The 20,218-nt window shown below is 38.8% G+C and overlaps 1 protein-coding gene and 1 pseudogene across 2 annotated transcripts in view; both read left to right on the top strand.

Moving 5' to 3' along the window:
• The window catches only part of MACROD2 (mono-ADP ribosylhydrolase 2), a gene marked incomplete at its 3' end in the record, with an annotated part of 1,963,559 nt that overhangs the window by 796,005 nt on the left and 1,147,336 nt on the right, over positions 1-20,218 (top strand).
• On the top strand, positions 12,512-13,546 carry LOC309833080 (heterogeneous nuclear ribonucleoprotein A1-like; annotated as a pseudogene). The gene has a single exon. The product of its transcript is annotated as a heterogeneous nuclear ribonucleoprotein A1-like (transcript).

Here is a 20,218-nt window from a genome sequence, read left to right as displayed (position 1 = left end):
TGTAAACAGCCACATAATGGCTGACTAGGGACTACTCCATTGGACAGCACAGTTCTAAGATGCTCTCTAACTTCTATTCCATTTGTGAAGGTATCTAGGGGGAGGGATATTAACTCCCTTATACTTCCAATCCACCCAGTGTGGGAGCTAAGACATCTGCCATGGCTTGAGAGAAATTGCTGAGGAGGAAAAGTTGAAAGAAACACTGCCTTGGTGTGAGGAGACTACCCCCAACAGCTGCAAGCATGTCACCTCACAGACAGGCTGAGGGGGTCGGCTGGAGGTACAAAATGGCTTTTATACTGCCTTACAGGACACTGAAAAGGCAACAGTTTAGTACATTCACATCTGTTTTTATGATTCTGTATCTCAATTCACTTCGTAAAAAATTTAATTCTGGTAATAATTCTGAAGTTCTCTTAATTTAATGCTTTGAAACTTTTAATATTTTCTGAATAGCTTTTTTGTTTCTTTTAAAACTTTAATCATTTTAATTTTACTTTAAGTTAGTCACTGGGACAAAAGTGTCACCTCATTATTAAGTAGTATTTTACAGTGTTTTCAGTTATTACATTTTGAAATGCAAGTAGAAAATGCTATTGCTTTACATTTTTATTTTCATAGAAGTGTATTCAAGTTAGTTTCAACAATAATAAAAACTACTTCAAGTTATTTGTCACTAATGAATGCCATAGCTTTGTAAATTGCATAAGCTAAATAAAAATACTATGATGAAAAAAATGTAGCAACTTCTAGTGATTCGAATTATAAAAAATGATGAGGCTCTATTTTCTTAAAGTTAGCTGTAAACCATTCTATTCATATTCAAATTTTTAAAAATTGAATTTTCTGAGAAAATACTACTTGTCCCTAAAGAAACCCATCAAGCTCTAAAAATGTAGGATAAATACAGCATACATGAAGGTAAATAACACATTAGGGAGCTACTCTGCAGTAAAACACAAAATTTACTCTTACTTTTTGCATTTCTATGAAATGACTGTTTAAAGACTAGGAGTAAAGGCCAAAATTTGCATTTAAATGGAGATTTTTGTTTTGTTTTGTTTTGTTTTGTTTTTGCGGTACGCAGGCCTCTCACTGTTGTGGCCTCTCCCGTTGCGGAGCACGGGCTCCGGACACACAGGCTCAGCGACCATGGCTCACGGGCCCAGCAGCTCCGTGGCATGTGAGATCTTCCCAGACTGGGGCACGAACCCGTGTCCCCTGCATCGGCAGGTGCACTCTCAACCACTGCGCCACCAGGGAAGCCCTAAATGGAGATATTTTAAGAAGAAATGCTGACTTGTGACCTTTACTGTTGCCACTGGTGTTTCTTTGTTGTTTTGTTTTGTTTTGTTTTAGGTGGAAGAATCAAATTTCAGAGAGAATACTAGAAGAGGAAATATATTGATAGGAAATATTTAGCATGACCAGCTTCTAGAGTAGTGTGAGTAATGTTTTCATACCCTTAGAGGGAGGGCAGATTGTGCTTTGTCGTGAAGCAATTCAATCACGGAAAATGATGTTTGACAACAGTAGTGGGTAAATGATTCCGATTGGTACATATCAGGGGTCCCCAACACTGCAGATTCAGTGTAAGGGAAGAATTAAAATCATAAGGGACCAGTTAAGTGTATGTTGGAGATATAGGTTATTAAGTTTCTTCATTCTATGTATTTATTGTATATATTTAAACATTTTAAGATACTTCAAAATATTTTAGGACATTTTTATAGTGGCAGAATCTTTAGTACTACAATGTCTACTCATTAACAACCAGAATCATTAGTTGAAATAACTTTATTCTACTGTCTTCTGGATTGTATTAGTCATTGTTAAAGCTCAGTGGATTTAGGGTAATAGACATTCGGGAGGCACAAATTTTAAATGTGCTTTAATGATTCTGCTCCGTGCATTGACTAGTTGTGTGTCTGTGAGAATACATGCTTATTTGAGTGAGTGAATGATTAACAAAGAGAGATGGATTTGTTAAAGCTGACTCTCCCCTTACTGTGGTAAAATAGAACTAAATAGATGATTTGTTGAATTCAGTTTTGCTGTTGTATGTGCGTAAACTCCTTTATAACAACAATTTTATCTAAACTCTATCAATTCCTTGGTACTGTTGGATCTCCCACCATCTTTTTTTATTTATTACTTGGGCTTTGGACACATGAGGGAAAAGAGAGCCTTAGAACTCCAGATCATTCTGTGTGGAAAGGTTCAGGAATCAGGGTATAAGATAAGGTGGGCACAGGAAGGCATGCATTTGAAACAGGAGTTCTGCTCATAAATGAAAGAACACGTGAAAGATGAGTTAACAACCAATCCAAGGTGAATCCAGGATTCTGTATTGGGCAGATAGACAGTAAGATCTAAGCCAACTGAAGCATCCTGTTTAGATACTGGACCAGAGTAATTTACTGCCATTGCTCTAGGAGGGGGCATTGTGCCATCCTCTTAGAAACTGGAACTGAAGAAGCCACTGGCCATTTCAATTCTATTTTAATCTTTTTTTACCTATTTCTTAGTACATGCCAGACACTGTGCTAGGCCCCATCACACATAAGATCTTGGCATTACTTGGAGCTAAGTACTATATGCCTTTGGGTAGCCTTTCCCTTGCATTGCTTCTTCAGGAAAATGTTAATATGTCAAATAACCTACAATGAAGGATTTTACCATGGGCTTTTCTATTTCTATTTTTGCTATACACACTTAGATCCTCCAATGAATATATTAATAGCAGAATTCCCCCAAAGGTGGATTGCTCATAGTTATTAGACCAAAAAACAAAAACAAACAAAGAAAAAAGCTCCCCAAATCCATAAACACACAAAAGACTGAAGGTTTCCAACTCCAAAATATTTAGGAAATGGTAGGTTAAACAGAGTTAGGTTATTTAAATGTTACTGCAGTGCATATCAGAGTCTTTCAGTTTGATAATATGAAGTGTATGCTGAGTTTCCCAAAATTATGGCCTGGGAATAGTTTACATTGAAGCATATTGAGAGATTACTGTCCTGTAGCACAAATTGCTTAAAATCCTAATGTCCCAGTTTCCTCCATTTCTATCCTCAGGAAATATCCTCCATTGCTATCCTCAGGATAACTCAGGGAGGGATGCTGGATATGGTCCAGCTGGTTGTACTTCCAAAAAGGTAAAGACAAAAAGGGATCTACACAGAGGCCCCAAAGGAGATCAAGGCTAATAGAGAGTTCTCCCCTTATTACTCTATGTACTGTTCATTACTCTTCAGTACTCAAATGAATGAGTACTATCTATGAAGCCAGTATTCTTTTTATGTTTTTTTTGCGGTTCGCGGGCCTCTCACCGTTGTGGCCTCTCCTGTTGCGGACCACAGGCTCCGGACGCGCAGGCTCAGTGGCCATGGCTCACGGGTCTAGCCGCTCCGCGGCACGTGGGATATTCCCAGACCGGGGCACGAACCCATGTCCCCTGCATCGGCAGGCGGACTCTCAACCACTGCACCACCAGGGAAGCCCCGAAGCCAGTATTCTTTAATCTTAAAATGGCAGCGAGTCTGAAGGGTTATAATTGAAATGTATAAAATTATAAATGCCATCCACAGGTTGCCCATACTATTTAATCAAATTCTAGAAGACAGAACTGACTACATGAACCCTCTCCTACTTGCATCCTAAGGATTAATTTATGGGTAAGAGGTCTGTAAAGGTTGTTAATAGGAAATCAAACTTTTAGAGCTATCTCCTAACTTTTGGTGATGATGGACCATGAAACAGAATACCAAGTTGAATGAATCAGTTTGGCAGAAATATACATAGGGACTGAGAATTTTCTTCCTTCAAAATCATGTCTGTACACAGGATGATGCATAACAAATATTAGATAGTCCAGAAATACTTGAAAGAATGAATGGAAATAGATTGTAAAAAATAAGCAGGTGTGCTTCAGAGAGTTCATAAAAGTTTTTCAAAATGATAAGCGGAAATAGAAATCATGCGATTAATTAGAAAGGTGTGATGGATTGGTCTGTAAATTAAAGGTAGATTAATTTTTCCTTTTTATTCATTATTGATTCCTGAAGACTAAAGTGGGAAGTGTTTATTATATATGCATAATATCTAGAAAATAAAATTAGATTTTCAAAATGAACTTTGTCTTCCCAGGGACCACAGAACAGGCCATGGGTGAATTTCTTCATCAAGACAGAGGCTTACCATTAGGACATTTTTGATTGTCTAACAGACAGGAAATTGTTATATAATTAACAAATACACTTGCCACAGCAATGGAAAAATTCAGATGTGCTTAGGAGCCCCCAGTGAGGATAATGATAGCTGAGTATATCCTTCCTTGAAAACAAACGCAGCTCAAGTTTTTTGTATTCTTGTTATTTAACAAATTGTAGTGTGAATGGATATGTAACAAAGCCTTGGAAATGTGTTTCCTATCAGTAATTGCATTTCTTTGTAAATTACTGGCCTTAACTACATTGAAAACCCCTGCCTTTATAATTCCCAAGATCAAGTGTCTGATATAATATTACAAAAGGGTACCTGAATAAGAGAAACCACTTCTTAATGGAATTGACCAGTCAACTCAATAAAACAATCATTTGGATCAGTTTTTTCCACTAATTAGCATTTTTTGATATGACAATTTCTCTTGCTTTACATAGGACACACCATATCGATGCATTTCCCTACATCATGCTCAACCAGGGAATTTAATTTGATTAGTGTTTTGCATATACTAAAGTATTATTTGCATCTAGACACATTCAGGCTCCATGGGAAGTTGTCAGAGTGTTGTTCTTGTTGTTTCCATGAAACATTCTATCCAAAATGATCACAAAGAAAGAACTAACCCCAGAAGGAAAAATAAAGACTATACAGCACAGCCAAAACAAACAAGCAAGCAAATGAAAAGGACACATTGAAAAAGCGCTAAGTTAATACTGTGGGACAAAAATAATTAATAAAGATAAAATTAGGAAAATGGCTCAAAACTTTTTTTTTTCTACTTGGTGGGATTTCACTGTAAAGCAGATATCTTGTTTGAGTTATTTGCTCATATTTGTGTAAATATTTGTGCGTGTGTGTATGTGTGGGGAGTGTGTGTGTGTGTGTGTGTGTGTAATCTCTTGCCCATCTCTTTTGTCAGGAACCATTAAATGCCGTGCCCAGAGAGATGTTGTAAATCAGCTACTATAAAATTAGCGTATGCTAGAAACTCATAATTAAATGTGTAAAATTATTTTACAAGACCAGACAACAGTTCTACATTTTATGTTATATTAAAAACTGAGGAAACATCATTTGTGAAATCTAATAAGGCAAAACATTATTATGTTCATATTGAAAGCCTGATTTATCTGAATGGATTAAGGGTGCCTTGTGGAATATCTTGTATTAGTTGACTAATTCTTGTCCTCATTAATGTTCTGAGGCAACTGTAACACCTACAAGTAAATATCTATTCAAAATAATTTCAGAAACATTGTTTAATCATCACAGACAGAATATTGTTTGCTGTGTTACTGCAGATTAAATAGCATAAATTTACTTTTATATCCCTGAAAAAAAGAATTTGAAAAGCAAATTAGTGAATGGCAGAGCTGTCACCCTTGATAAAGATGTTTCACATCTTTGGAGAGCTTAAACATGATACACTGAAGGGTGTTCACTGTGAGCACTAAGTGGTTTGTAAGATAAAAGAGAGAAACCAGAAGTGAGAAGGTTTCTATTACAAACCTAGTCATATCATGTGAAGGTATGGCATGGATTATATCCCACTGCTGCCCTTTCCCCTTCCCCTCATCTGCCAGAACTTCAACTGTCCTCTATGACATACAACTGAGCAGGAGACGTAGAATCACATTTTTCACAGGGATTTGAAATGTCTTTGTGGTCATGGTCTAGCAGTAATAGAAACCATATGCTGTGGGTCAGGAGGTAAGCTATCTTGAAACAGAAGAACCCATCCCTTGGCCTGATGACCTTGGGAAAAGTTAGTCATTTCAATGCATTTTTCCTTGAAGTGATGTGGGGATTGTTTGGGCTACTTTTTCCTCTGTGTCACCCTAAGTTGTGAGGGGGGTAACCACCTATTATCCATAAAGAGGATAGTGTCAGTGATAAGCAAATTGTTAATGGCAGTAGCAATAAAATTCTCTTCCAGGGTACCTGTTAAATGATTTGTTGTAGATTGATTTGCATTTCCCGTTGTGATTTTAAACTCCTTTTGGCTTCCTAATACTTTAAAACAGGAGTCTGATGGAATGAGAGATAGCATGTAAGAATTTGATTTAAGCTGAGTACTTTGTAGACATTCGAAAACCAGCTTGCGTCTTAAATTACATTGCCTCTGGAATGCCAGCATGTAAGACAAAGCAATATGATCTTGTAATGGCTGTCGGCCCATCTCCAGTTGACACACACGTGTGAATTATATGGACTGGGTCACTTGAGGTTTCCCACTTCCCATAAAATAATGTTTATCATGGCCTGATGGGACTCAGAATTGGTCCCTAAGTAAGTTTTGCTCTAGTCTCTTGAAGCGATCTGTGAGCATGTCCCCCGAATTGACAGTGACTTAGAGGCCTTGGCTGTTTAAAATGCTGCTGGTGGGCAGTCATCAGAGGGCCAGTAGTTTGGTATAACTGTGTGGTTGTTTCCTGTAAAATTCAATGGCCAGAGTGTGTGTGCCCACCTCTGTCCATTTGTACCATCAACACATAAATCCAGGCCTTTATCATTTCATACCATGACTGTCAATGTGGCCTTGTCTCTGGCTTCTGGTCTACCAGTCTTAGCTCCCCTTTTACCATCCCAACTCTGATCTCCTTGCTAAATTCTCCTAAAACAACGATCTGATCATCTCATATCATGTTCTAAACTTTCCTTGTTTTTTTACTGCCTACAGAATATAAAAATCGAAGCTCGTTGCATTATGGTTAGGAGAGAAAGCAATTGCCTAACTTATTGGCCTCTAAAGGAAATATTAGAACTTCTCTTTAAATTTGTCTCATCCTTCTAAATTTGTATGTCTGTGTATATTTCATAACATATATAATTTACCAATGTATTAGTACATAGATATAATTGATGAATAAATATACATATATTAGGGTATGCTCAAAATACATTTTACTAAAAGAATACACACACACACATTGTAGATCATTGATGTAACTTCTTTCTTTCCTTTCTCCTTTTCCACAGTTTGGGCAAGGCAGGTGTATTAAAGCTGTCCTGTTGGTAGACCCAGAACTAATCTAGACACACTCTTTAAGTCTGCTACAGGTGTTTAGATTTGCTTAGCATATCCTTGAGACAAAGGCAGTTGGTAAATATGGTCTAGCCATGTTTCACCTCTTTTCTTTCTGACTCTTTTTGTTCTCTTCGGAATATTTCAAAGGGGCTACCAATCAGGTTCTTCTGTTTAGCCTGGGCTGGCTCTTATTTTCTCATTCTCGTTAACTCCTTTACTGGACTCTTTATGCGTATTCTGGTCTGTACATATTCTCTCCCATTCTCCCTGGTAGTTGTCTTTCTGTCAGTCGTAACCTATAGCACTATGTTTCGATGCTTTCAGCCGCACGCAGTCTTCAAACCCCAGGCACTCCATGATTATGTAGGGCTACAGGTACTACCAAGGCCACCACTGCCACATCACCAAGCTATCCCACCCCCGGGCATTCACTTTACCTCTTATACTTCCTCCACTGCATGGAGACCACAGTGCTAATTCTGAGACCATCCTAGCTTTCTTCTTCATGGTTTACTCACTTTGATTATGAGTTGTTCTGGCACTGGGAGCTAAAAATGGCACTCCTGCCATGGTCTGAGGCTCTCAATATTCCATACTCTCTTCGTGGTAGTATAATGTATTTTTCTCCAAAATTTCAGTTGTCTGGGAGGCAAAGGTCTGGCTTGGAAAGGTTGATTGAAGGACAGCTCCTCAGGACACTAACTGCCCTGACTAGACCCTGCTTCCATTTTTTTTTTTTCCACTTTAGTCTAAATGTATATACGTCCAGACAAAAGGGATACACCTTTTTCTCAAGAAGCTAAGTATTAACAGACATTCCCAGGCAAACCGGTCCTTATGATTACTGTGTTTAAAGTCAGCCCAAGACAACTAACTGTCAAAAGGACAGTTGGATATCTTCTTCTGGAATATCAACAGAAGAAGAAGGGACTTCCGAAGCTCCCAGTGCACTCCCCATGAATGATGTCTGCATTCAAGTTCTGCGTGTTCTGGCTCTGTCTGCCTCCTTAAACTTATCTTCTATCTTCTCTCTCTAGTATTTCGGTCATTTTGAACTATTCTCCATTCCTAGACAGCGCCTACCTCGCTGCCTTTGTCCCTGGCCTAAAAAGCCTCCCCAGCCACCACCTACCTGTTGAAATCCTATCCATTCTTGCATACCTAGCTCACATAATAGTAATGACCATCAAACAGCCTCTGTTAACCATCTTCACCAAAAGTAAACTCTTTCTCATCAGATGCCCTGTGGCATTTATTTTGTGGCATTCTTAAGATAGCCTTATCGCATCCTGACTTGATGGTTATTCTTGTATAGTTTAAAAAAATTATTTCTATAATACCTATCCTGCTAGTTCATAAGTTCTTTTAAGACAGTTTCTATGTCATATTCATCTTTGTATATTCCTGACTGCCTAGTTATAATGTTATTAATATATAGGAGGCACATTTGTATCTCTAGAGGGGATTATATGACTGAATGAAATGTTTCTTCTGATGGAATTTTTTAACCTAACACTGCTGAGAATTTTCCTGTCAGCAAAGAGACAGTAGTGTATCATTCTGACATTCCTTTGAGGCACATGTTTATTCAGTGTCCACCCTCTTACAAGAAGATATTTAATAAAAAAAGAAAATCGGTAGCTTGATTATATGCTTAGCCAAGAAATTTATTTTGCAGTTCTAAGGAAAATCTCCAGCAAACCCAATTACTCTCCCAGCAATGCACTTCAAAGGAGAGACGAATGCATTTCTTGTACAGAATTCTTGGATATGTTTGATCATTAGTCAGGGCAAGTAGTTTGACTTGAGGCTATTTACTCAGCAGGAATAAAAATTACAGCATTGCTTCAACCAAGAGGAGTGTCCCATCCCTTTCCCAAGCAGAATTTAATTTGATCTGTCAGAGAAGTAATAGAGGTTTGCTATAGAAATGAGTCACGATCAGTAAGATCTGGTTGACTTTTGGGCTATTAAATGCTCCTTCCCCTCAAATGGCCTTTTTCAGGAATAATAATAACAGAGACACTTGTCACCCAGTAACTGACTGAGGACCTGAGAATTTCACAGCAATGGTTATTACTGAAACAGTTTTTGTTTTTCTCAATCTAAGCCTTGCTCTTACACTTGTGTTTTTTTTTTTTTTTTTCTCTTAATACATGTAAGTGGTCTATGGCTGATATTTATTTCAACTGGGAAGTGCCACAAAATATTTTTGATGTAGTCAAAATATAATGTAATATCGTTAGACTTCTAATCAAAAATATACAAAAGTTTTGTGGATAAAATCAATTTATGGAAAAAATGGCTTTAAATGTTAACTTTTTAAAAATACTAAGTACCTATTGTCTTAGTGTATATACTTTACACTTTCTGGGGAAAAAAAATTGCACATCACCTTTCAACATGTAATTTTTCAGCATTTAAATTTTTAATTAAATTTAATTTCAGTTTATAAGGTGTTTATTACCATTTGGCACATTCTTCAGCTAAAATAATTAACAACGATAATTAAAACTTTCCATGCTTGATTTTCTTATCTCAGTTTTTTAGGAAAATAATGCTTTAAATTTATAGAAAATAAAGAAACTGGTATATAATCCCAGGTGCATTAGACAATATCTACTTATAATTTTTCACCATGCACAATGCTGAAAGCAAAATTATTTTTTAATTTTTAGACAAAAGAAATATACAAAGAAAGCACTGGTGAATCATTTGTTATTGGTTACTTTTAAAAAAAGAGTAAAACTACTTCTGTAACATTAATTTTAAAAACTTAATTGCCATGTTCTAATGGGAGTGTAATGAGTTTTCCTCACAGTGAACTCTAATGAGTTTATGAACGTGCTGCCATATTTATGGTAGAGGCTATGCAAATTTGATTCATGTTTATTTATGCATACATTACATTTGGGAATATATTTAGGGACCATAAGGTTGCTGGAGAATTTGTTACAGGGAAGAAAACTTATGAATAGGACTTCTTATCCCAGGAGTGGAATTAGGTAAAATTAACAGAGAATTGAAGTTATCTTTGATCATGATTTTTTATTACATTTTTATTCACTTTGAGGAAGTGTTGCCTGCTTTTTTTGATGTTCAGCAGAGCAGTACAATGCAATATACAGAAGCATAATGTTGAATTTTCATAATAATGCTTGTGATGCAAATGAGGCGCACTTCAAAAAGCAGGTTGATTAGCATTTCTTGGTAAGATGACAGTCCCCTCTTTTTTAAAATTTCTGTTCATTAGTTTTATCGGTAGATTACAGATCCAGATTTAAAATTTGAAGTGCATACTTTTTGTTTGTAATTATAATGTGAATTTAAATAGTTTTAGATTGTGCGTTTAAAACAATTCTTCTGTCACTGAATTACACTCTGAATTAATGAGCTGTTTGCCACCTCAGAGCCCTTTGCTTTGAAATTCAGTCCGGTTTAAAGTGAACTCCAACCATTTCAGGCCCGCATCTCACAAAAGGTGGCGGGATTAATGAGCTCCGGGGGCACCGTGGCTCTCTTAGGGGCATATATCACTAAATTCTATCCTCAGGAAACGTTATTCTTTTTTTTTTTTTTTTTTTTGCGGTACGCGGGCCTCTCACTGTTGTGGCCTCTCGCGCTGCGGAGCACAGGCTCTGGATGCACAGGCTCAGCGGCCATGGCTCACAGGCCCAGCTGCCCCGCGGCATGTGGGATCTTCCCGGACCGGGGCACGAACCCGTGTCCCCTGTATTGGCAGGCGGACTCTCAACCACTGTGCCACCAGGGAAGCCCGGAAACGTTATTCTTATGCAGGAAGATGGGAGTTGAATGTGGAGAAACGGTATTTAAACAAATGATTTGACAATTGCTGATGAGGAGTGGTCTTATACCCCACTAGGCATATATGAGACAAGGGCTTTTGCCTTTTCTAACTGAAGCAAAATTAAAATTGATGTATATTCTAATAAGGCTACTACTGATGTAAAAACAATGCTTCTTTAAGGTTTATTACCTAACTTTGTTTTCATTTTCACTTAATGGACTTTCTAGGGCTTGGACAAAGAACTTACACATGCTTCCACCCATATATTCTAGCCGATTTATAAAACCTTCTCCCTAGCTACTGTATAGGAATGACTAACATTTTTCTCCTCTTAGAACTTCTCAAGGCATCTTCATAGTCTATATAATGGAGAGAGTAAAAATGCGAGAAAAAGTTGTCCGTTTATCTTCAGAGTAGAATTTCTTGGTCAGCTGACAATCCCCTCTTTTGAAATTCATGCTTAGTAATTCTATGAGTAGATTACATAGCAAGAGTTTCAGACTGAGGCAATCAAACTCTTTACCTCTGGGGAGAATTATCTACCTAAATTTGTCCCACTTAATCTGGACAGCCTGGGCTAGGGATGGCAAATTCATGGTAATCCTGTAAATATTTCTTCTTCTCAGGCAGACATCACTCATCAATCACAGCCTTTTTCTTCATGGAACCAACACTCTTCACTAAGACACAGCCTCAGAATTCTTCTCAACACTATGATCCAGGCAGCCTCTACCTGTTGACCAGAGTTGACAGGTGAAATAAACATATTTGCCACTCTGGCCTGGTCAGCCCTCTTTGCCATAGTTAGGTGCTGTGACCACCTGGACAAACCTACAAAATCCTAGCCTATCTTCAGCTTCCAATTGCACAGATGTTAAGGTGGGATGATATTGCCATCTTTGAGTTGATGAAATACGGTATTCTCTTTATTCGTCCTGATGCCCTTTTTACTTGGATTCAACCTTTTTCTACCTTTTCCTTCCTGGCTGATCATCCTTGTCATCTACATTTCATTCCTCCAACTTTATTCAGGTCTTGCTCCTGACCTCACCATTGTTTTACCAATAGAGTGTGAAAATATTTTCTAATGGATAAATTGTCATCTTCGATTAAAGATGTGTTGATGTTGCAACTCTAACTTTGGCATGCCACAGGTGTTATGGAGCAAATTGTGCACCCACCAGGCATTATTTGATGTCCTTGCTCAAGCCCTCCCTTGACAGGTAGTAACACTCATATCTAAAAGCAAGGGAACTTTCTGCTCATGGATGCTGCCGAGTAAGCATCTTTGACTCTCCCCCCACCCCCACCGCCAACTGCCGTCACGTCTTAAGTCAGAGTCACCCAAAGAGCCCGAACAGCTGCGGAAGCTCTTCATAGGAGGTTTGAGCTTTGAAACAACCGATGAGAGTCTGAGGAGCCATTTTGAGCGGTGGGGAACGCTCACAGATTGTGTGGTGATGAGGGATCCAAACACCAATCGCTCCAGAGCCTTCGGGGTGTGTGCCACTGTGGAGGAGGTGGATGCGGCCATGAAGGCAAGGCCACACAAGGTGGGTGGAAGAGTTGTGGAACCAAAGAGGGCCGTCTCAAGAGAAGATTCTCAAAGGCCTGGTGCCCACTTAACTGTGAAAAAGATTTTTGTTGGTGGCATTAAAGAAGACACTGAAGAACATCACCTAAGAGATTATTTTGAACAGTATGGGAAAATTGAAGTGATTGAAATCATGACTGATCGAGGCAGTGGCAAAAAGTGAGGCTTTGCTTTCGTAACCTTTGATGACCATGACTCTGTAGACAAGATTGTCATTCAGAAATACCACACTGTGAATGGCCACAACTGTGAAGTAAGGAAAGCCCTATCTAAGCAAGAGATGGATAGTGCCTCGCCCAGCCAAGGAGGTCGAAGTGGTTCTGGAAACTTTGGTGGTGGTCGTGGAGGTGGTTTTGGTGGAAATGACAACTTTGGTCATGGAGGAAACTTCAGTGGTTGAGGTGGCTTTGGTGGCAGCCGCGGTGGTAGTGGATGTGGTGGTAGTGGGGTTGGCTATAATGGATTTGGTAATGATGGTGGTTATGGAGGAGGCGGCCCTGGTTACTCTGGAGGAAGCAGAGGCTATGGAAGTGGTGGACAGGGTTATGGAAACCAGGGCAGTGGCTATGGCGGGAGTGACAGCTATAACAACGGAGGAGGCAAAGGCGGCTTTGGCGGTGGTAGTGGAAGCAATTTTGCAGGTGGTGGAAGCTACAATGATTTTGGCAGTTACAACAGTCAATCTTCAAATTTTGGACCCATGAAAGGAGGAAACTTTGGAGGCAGAAGTTCTGGCCCCTATGGTGGTGGAGGCCAATACTTTGCCACACCCCGAAACCAAGGTGGCTATGGTGGTTCCAGCAGCAGCAGTAGCTATGGAAGTGGCAGAAGTTTTGATTACTGCCAGGAAACAAAGCTTAGCAAGAGAGGAGAGCCAGAGAAGTGACAGGGAAGCTACAGGTTACAACGGATTTGTGAGCTCAGCCAAGCACAGCGCTGGCGGGGCCCAGCTGCTACAAAGAAGACATGTTTTAGACAATACTCCTGTGTATGGGCAAAAAACCCTCGAGGACTGTATTCGCAACTAACTGTATAACAGGTTATTTTAGTTTCTGTTCTGCATTCCAACAAAGCATTCCAACAAAGGGTTTTAATATAGATTTTTTTTTTCGTTTGCACCCGTGCTGTTGATTGCTAAATGGAATAGTCTGATCACGACGCTGAATAAATGTGTCTTTTTAAAAATAAATAAATAAATAAATAATAAAAGCAAGGGAAGATGACAGCAGCCAGAAGTCCCGTTGCCCATAAAAACAGGCTCCTGACCCCTCCGCTGGCATTTGTGTCTCATCACAGCAAATCGGGATGCAAGAAAATCAAAGAAAAGGAATATTTTCTGAATCCTGGAGAGATCTATTACTTCAAGACCCCAACCCAAGTTCTGCTAAAGATTATGTATGCTTCTATGTTAGATTCTCAAAATTTAGGTTTTTTACAGATCACAGCGACTAAATGAACTATCACTAATATGGTAAAAAGCACATGGGAAAGAGAGCCATAGTTTAAAAATACAGAGAATTTCTAGACATCTAAGATATTACAGTTCTGTTTGCAATTCGTTACCTGAGAAAACAAAAGAGCCCAAAGATGGGAAGGTGAGCGTCTCATGCCTGCAGTACATGGATGATTTGAAGCTCTATGACAGTTCTAAAACCCAGCCTAATATAGTATGAAACATTCTGAAGAATGCTATTGAAGATATGCAAATAGAGTTTGGAATGGAAAAATGCAAATCATTTGGACTGGCACAGGGCCAATTTATTCACTCTCAGCGAATATCAGAATTTCACAGGTTTAACTCATGGGGAAATATACACATGTAGACTTCCTTCAGGTGAGGAAAGATTCAGCATGCAGCCAGCATTAAATATTTGAGTTTTGTTTGCCGCTGTTGTATCAGGTGTGTGTTAACTGGAGTGTTTAATTCACATCCTAATGTCATTTTAGGAGCTATTTAGTTCTCTTCTTGATGGAGACATGAGGTAATCCAGGGCACCACAAGCTGCTGGGCAGGTTTTAGAATATCCTGGTTTAGATGCAGCTGGAACCTCTAAATAATTCCAAATACTGAAGAGATTACTCTACCCAGCATAGTATGTTTTAGTTGGAATTAGGTCTATATACATATACGTAAACTCATGATATTGGAAAATGAGGTCTCATATTAATTTACAAAAAGCTTTCCGTCTAGGAAAAGAAGTGGTGGTGTCTTTGGGAGCAACACAAAGAACTAAGTTGTCATTGAGACAAAGAATTAAAAAGGACAGCTCATTTTATTTATGATTTTTTTTTAAGCCTATGCAGGTGACTTTTTAGTTTTGGGACTTGGACATTTTGATTTCATTCTCCCTGGAGAGCCACCTAAACTGGAGGCTGGACACCAGGTTACAAATTTACCTTCCCCTTGAATTTGTAGCCCCTAGGGAGATGGAATTAGTTTAGTTGCTGATGAACTTTGGTCCCCAGCACAGAATAATTACAGTGGAATATAATGACAGTTTGAAGAGCATCAGGGATTTTACCAAATTCTATTTACTCTTCCCTCATCCCATTTACAGGTCAGCTTATTAAAGTTGTGACTTCTTGGTAGATGGTTTCCATGGAGGGACACAATTTCATCTTTGGATAAACTATTCTAGGGTTAATTTGAGTCAACAAACATTGATTTGTGTTTCACATGTGAAATAGGATGCTGTCATAGGAGTTATAGGGGTCCTAAGATGAATGTGAAAATCTGCTTGGCCTTCACTAAGATGGCTTGAGGGTCATGTATGCAAAGATGTGCACAATTAAAAGGTAAAATGTAGTAAATGTTATCATGGAGGCATAAAGTAGTCAGCTTTGGAGACAAAGAGATATGTAGGGATGAAAAAGACATCGATAGCCATTTTGATTTGGGAGCTCACTGTGACTGTAGGGGAAACAGCTTCATTAGAGTTGTGGTGAGGCAAAAATTGCAATGGGAGGGGGAAAAATGCAGTGGGCACAGGAAGGAGTAACAGGTAAAAACAGAGACGTAAAAGTGCAACACTCTTTCAAGTAGTTTGGTAGAAGATGGGAAGGGGGACCTGTAGCTTTGTCACCTTTGCGCATTGCAAGCCCGTGTAGCATCCTCCTCTGGGAGAGCCTATGGCGACATTAGATATGGGGGCATGCCCTGGAGATGGCTCTGTAGCAGACCTCCCACTCTGTAGTTGCCAACCAGAGATCACCTTTCAGTACTGTGTCACAGGACCCCTGCACCCCCATGTGTCCACCTGATCTGGGGTACAAGACTAGGGAAAGCAATGAGAAATACTTGTCCACCTGGAGGCAAAGTTTGTGAAGAGATTTTCTTTCACTGCTTAGTATTAATAATGCCCTTGGTTGGGAAGCCACCCATGTCCTCACACGGGCCAAGTTTAATTCTATTCTGTTCTATTCAACAAACTTATCCCTAGGTATTCTGTGTGAGGCCCTGCTTTAGCTCAAGGTCTATAGCACAGATAAAAGAGGTTCCTGCCCTCAAGAAACTCTATCTCTCTGGGGAAGCAAGAAACCAAAGTAGCATTTCATTATAGTCTGATGAATATAGGTACAGTGGAGGAATGAATGACAGGTTGTGAGGGTCCAGATGACAGGCACTTAGTCCAACCTGGGGCATCTCAGACACTTCTAGAGCCGAGTCTTGAAAGATGGGTAAGAATTATCCAGGAAGCTGAGAAAAAAAAAACCTAAAGAAATACTCAGGAGTATGAACCAAAGTGTGTGGTTAGTTAATCACGTGAGGGTATGGCTAACGTGGGAGTGCTGCAAGCTGTGAGATGTGCCTAGAGAGGGAGGTGGGGCCTGGCCCTGGAAGGACTAACATGTCACATCCAGATTCCTGGGTCTTATTGTATAGATAATGGTGGGGTATGGTCACTATAGTGATTTAAGCAGGAAGCGGCTTGAATATTTTAGTCTTTTACAGAGATTATTCTGACTGAAGTAAGTGTGTGTGTGTGTGTGTGTGTGTGTGTGTGTGTGTGTGTGTGTGTGTAAGGATGAGCTGGGCAGAGACCAGTTTGGAATATAAAGTGACAGACCAAGTAAGAAATCATGGCCTGAATGAGGCCAGAGGAAGTGAGATTGGAGAGGACAGGTAAAACTGTTTTTTAGTGACCGAATGCTCTGGTAGAGAGTTGGGGGCTTTAGGTACCTCTGGAATTCTGGCCGTGTTGACTAGAAGTGCTTTTGTGGCTCAGTGAGAACCATCTGCTTGTCTAAATGATGATTCTCATAGACATTTTCAAAATAGGGTGGAGTTTGGAGGCAGAAGATGGAGCTATATAGAGTCAAAACAAGGAGGGGAAAAAAAAACATGAAGGAAAACAATAAAGAGAAATGGAGAGGGCATGCTATTATTTGCTGTCTCGACCGATGTCTTAGCTCACCTTCAGTTTTCCAGCAATACTTTTTCTCTATTTTTAAATTTTTCATTACTAAATACCTTAAAAAATGACCATAGGACATTGATGGAGTTACCATGGTTGCGAGTGTCTGAGAAGCAAGTTCTAGAAGCACTATGTTGGTGGCCAAGTACGTGCTTATATGATTTTATCAGACATCCATAAGGAGCAATGTAAGCCAATAATTTTTGGAGGGTTACTGAAGTGGAAGAAATGACAAGGGTTAAATAAGCAATGAGAAAAATGTAAAAGGAACCAGTAAGCACCACTATAGTTAAATGGACCCCACATACTTATCCCTCAGAGCGTATTTCAGTTGGTTCTGGGTGTGTTGTGTCTGTTGCACCAGGTTGCCAGTTTGCTCATTTGGTTGGAATCCTGGAGTAATGAGGTCAGAATTAGGGGCTTAATATTCCTGCAGGCCATTGGTTTTAACCTAGTCCGTGACCCCAGAAGGACACTTTAAACCTCATCCTCCTCCTAACTTTTGTCTTTGGGTGCAGGGGGGCACCAAGCAGAATGTATAGATGGCTTTCCATCACGTCTGTCTTCACCAGCAGAAAGCTGTGCTCAGATAAGGAGAATTACTCTTTACATGAAAAGAGCAGGCTATTCCATAATTAGAAAATTAGAAACTGCTGTGAGAAAGGCAATAACTAACTGGTTGCTGTTGAATACCCATTCTTGAATTTGGTTTGCAAGAAATGGGGATCTGGGAGCCTTGTTAATTGTATGGCCTGTGATGAGAGTTTTTATATCATTGTATTGGTGTACTTAACTGATGACACACAGAACACTGGTAGTCGATAGGCCTAGACTTAACACATGAAACGTCTTACTCAGTGTGACTGGATTGACCGCATACTTTTATTTTAGGACATTTTGTGTTTAATGATTTGTGCCACATCTTGGGGTGATCCTCTCACTTGATGCAGTGGAGATGAAATAGATTATATTTTACACTACCAGTGTTATGTTTAAAAAACCTGTTTGTTACTCAAGTATAAATATCTGTATCTAATTCAGGGATGAATTCAGGTTTTGTGGGGACTGAAACTTACATGACATTTGGGGTGAGCCCTCTTTGAGAGAAAGAAAACTTATAAAATCTGTTATGAAGTGATTATTAAAACTCATTCTTTCCTTAAATTTGATGAAATTAAAAGAAATATTAATAGCTGAGAAAAGATTGCCTGGTTTCATAAGTCTTTATTTAGGTTCTTTTTATTTTTATTTATTTTTAATTTTATAATTTAATTTTATTTATTTATTTAAACAGCAGGTTCTTATTAGTCATCCATTTTATACACATCAGTGTATACATCTCAATCCCAATCTCCCAATTCATCACACCACCACCCTCAGCCCCCGTCGCTTTCCCCCGTTGGTGTCCATATGTTTGTTCTCTACATTTGTGTCTCAATTACTGCCCTGCAAACCAGTTCATCTGTACCATTTTTCTAGGTTCCATATATGTGCGTTAATATTCGATATTTGTTTTTCTCTTTCTGACTTACTTCACTCTGTATGACAGTCTCTGGATCCATCCACATCTCTACAAATGACCCAATTTTGTTCCTTTTTATGGCTGAGTAATATTCCATTGTATATATGTACCACATCTTCTTTATCCATTCTTCTGTCAATGGGCATTTAGGTTGCTTCTGTGACCTGGCTATTGTAAATAGTGCTGCAATGAACATTGGGGTGTGTGTGTCTTTTTGAATTATGGTTTTCTCTGGGTATACGCCCAGTAGTGGGATTGCTGGGTCATATGGAAATTTTATTTTTAGTTTTTTTAAGAACCTCCACACTGTTCTCCATAGTGGCTGTATCAGTTTACATTCCCACCAACAGTGGAAGAGGGTTCCGTTTTCTCCACATCCTCTCCAGCATTTGTTGTTTGTAGATTTTCTGATGGTGCTCATTCTAACTGGTGTGAGGTGATACCTCATTGTAGTTTTGATTTGCATTTCTCTAATAATTAGTGATGTTGAGCAGCTTTTCATGTGCTTCTTGGCCATCTGTATGTCTTCTTTGGAGAAATGTCTATTTAGGTCTTCTGCCCATTTTTGGATTGGGTTGTTTGTTTCTTTATTATTAATAACAATAAATATTGAGCTGTTTATATATTTTGGAGATTAATCCTTTGTCCATTGATTCATTTGCAAATATTTTCTCCCATTCTGAGGGTTGTCTTTTTGTCTTGTTTTTAGTTTCCTTTGCTGTGCAAAAGCTTTGAAGTTTCATTAGGTCCCATTTGTTTATTTTTGTTTTTATTTCCATTACTCTAGGAGGTGGATCAAAAAAGACCTTGCTGTGATTTATGTCAAAGAGTGTTCTGCCTATGTTTTCCTCTAAGAGTTTTATAGTGTCCGGTCTTACATTTAGGTCTCAAATCCATTTTGAGTTTATTTTTGTGTATGGTGTTAGGGAGTGTTCTAACTTCATTCTTTTACATGTAGCTGTCCAGTTTTCCCAGCACCACTTATTGAAGAGACTGTCTTTTCTCCATTGTATATCCTTACCTCCTTTGTCATAGATGAGTTTACCATAGGTGCGTGGGTTTATCTCTGGGATTTCTATCCTGTTCCATTGATCTATGTTTCTGTTTTTGTGCCAGTACCATATTGTCTTGATTACTGTAGGTTTTTAGTATAGTCTGAAGTCAGAGAGTCTGATTCTTCCAGCTCCGTTTTTTGCCCTCAAGACCGCTTTGGCTATTCAGGGTCTTTGGTGTCTCCCTACAGATTTTAACATTTTTTGTTCTAGTTCTGTAAAAAATGCCGTTGGTAACTTGATAGTGATTGCATTGAATCTGTAGATTGCTTTGGGTAGTGTAGTCATTTTCATAATATTGATTCTTCCAATCCAAGAATGTGGTATATCTCTCCATCTGTTGGTATCATCTTTAATTTCTTTCATCAGTGTTTTATTGTTTTCTGCATACACGTCTTTTGTCTCCCCAGGTAGGTTTATTCCTAGGCATTTTATTCTTTTTGTTGCAGTGGTAAATGGGAGTGTTTCCTTCATTTCTCTTTCAGATTTTTCATCATTAGTGTATAGGAATGAAAGAGATTTCTACACATTAATTTTGTATGCTGCAACTTTGCCAAATTCATTGATTA

The sequence above is a fragment of the Grampus griseus genome (genome assembly GCF_964374135.1).
Source record: "Grampus griseus genome assembly, chromosome: 14".
Classification (NCBI taxonomy): domain Eukaryota; kingdom Metazoa; phylum Chordata; class Mammalia; order Artiodactyla; family Delphinidae; genus Grampus; species Grampus griseus.
Note: the sequence above shows the minus strand (reverse complement) of the source record. Positions and strands in the feature narration are given on the sequence as shown.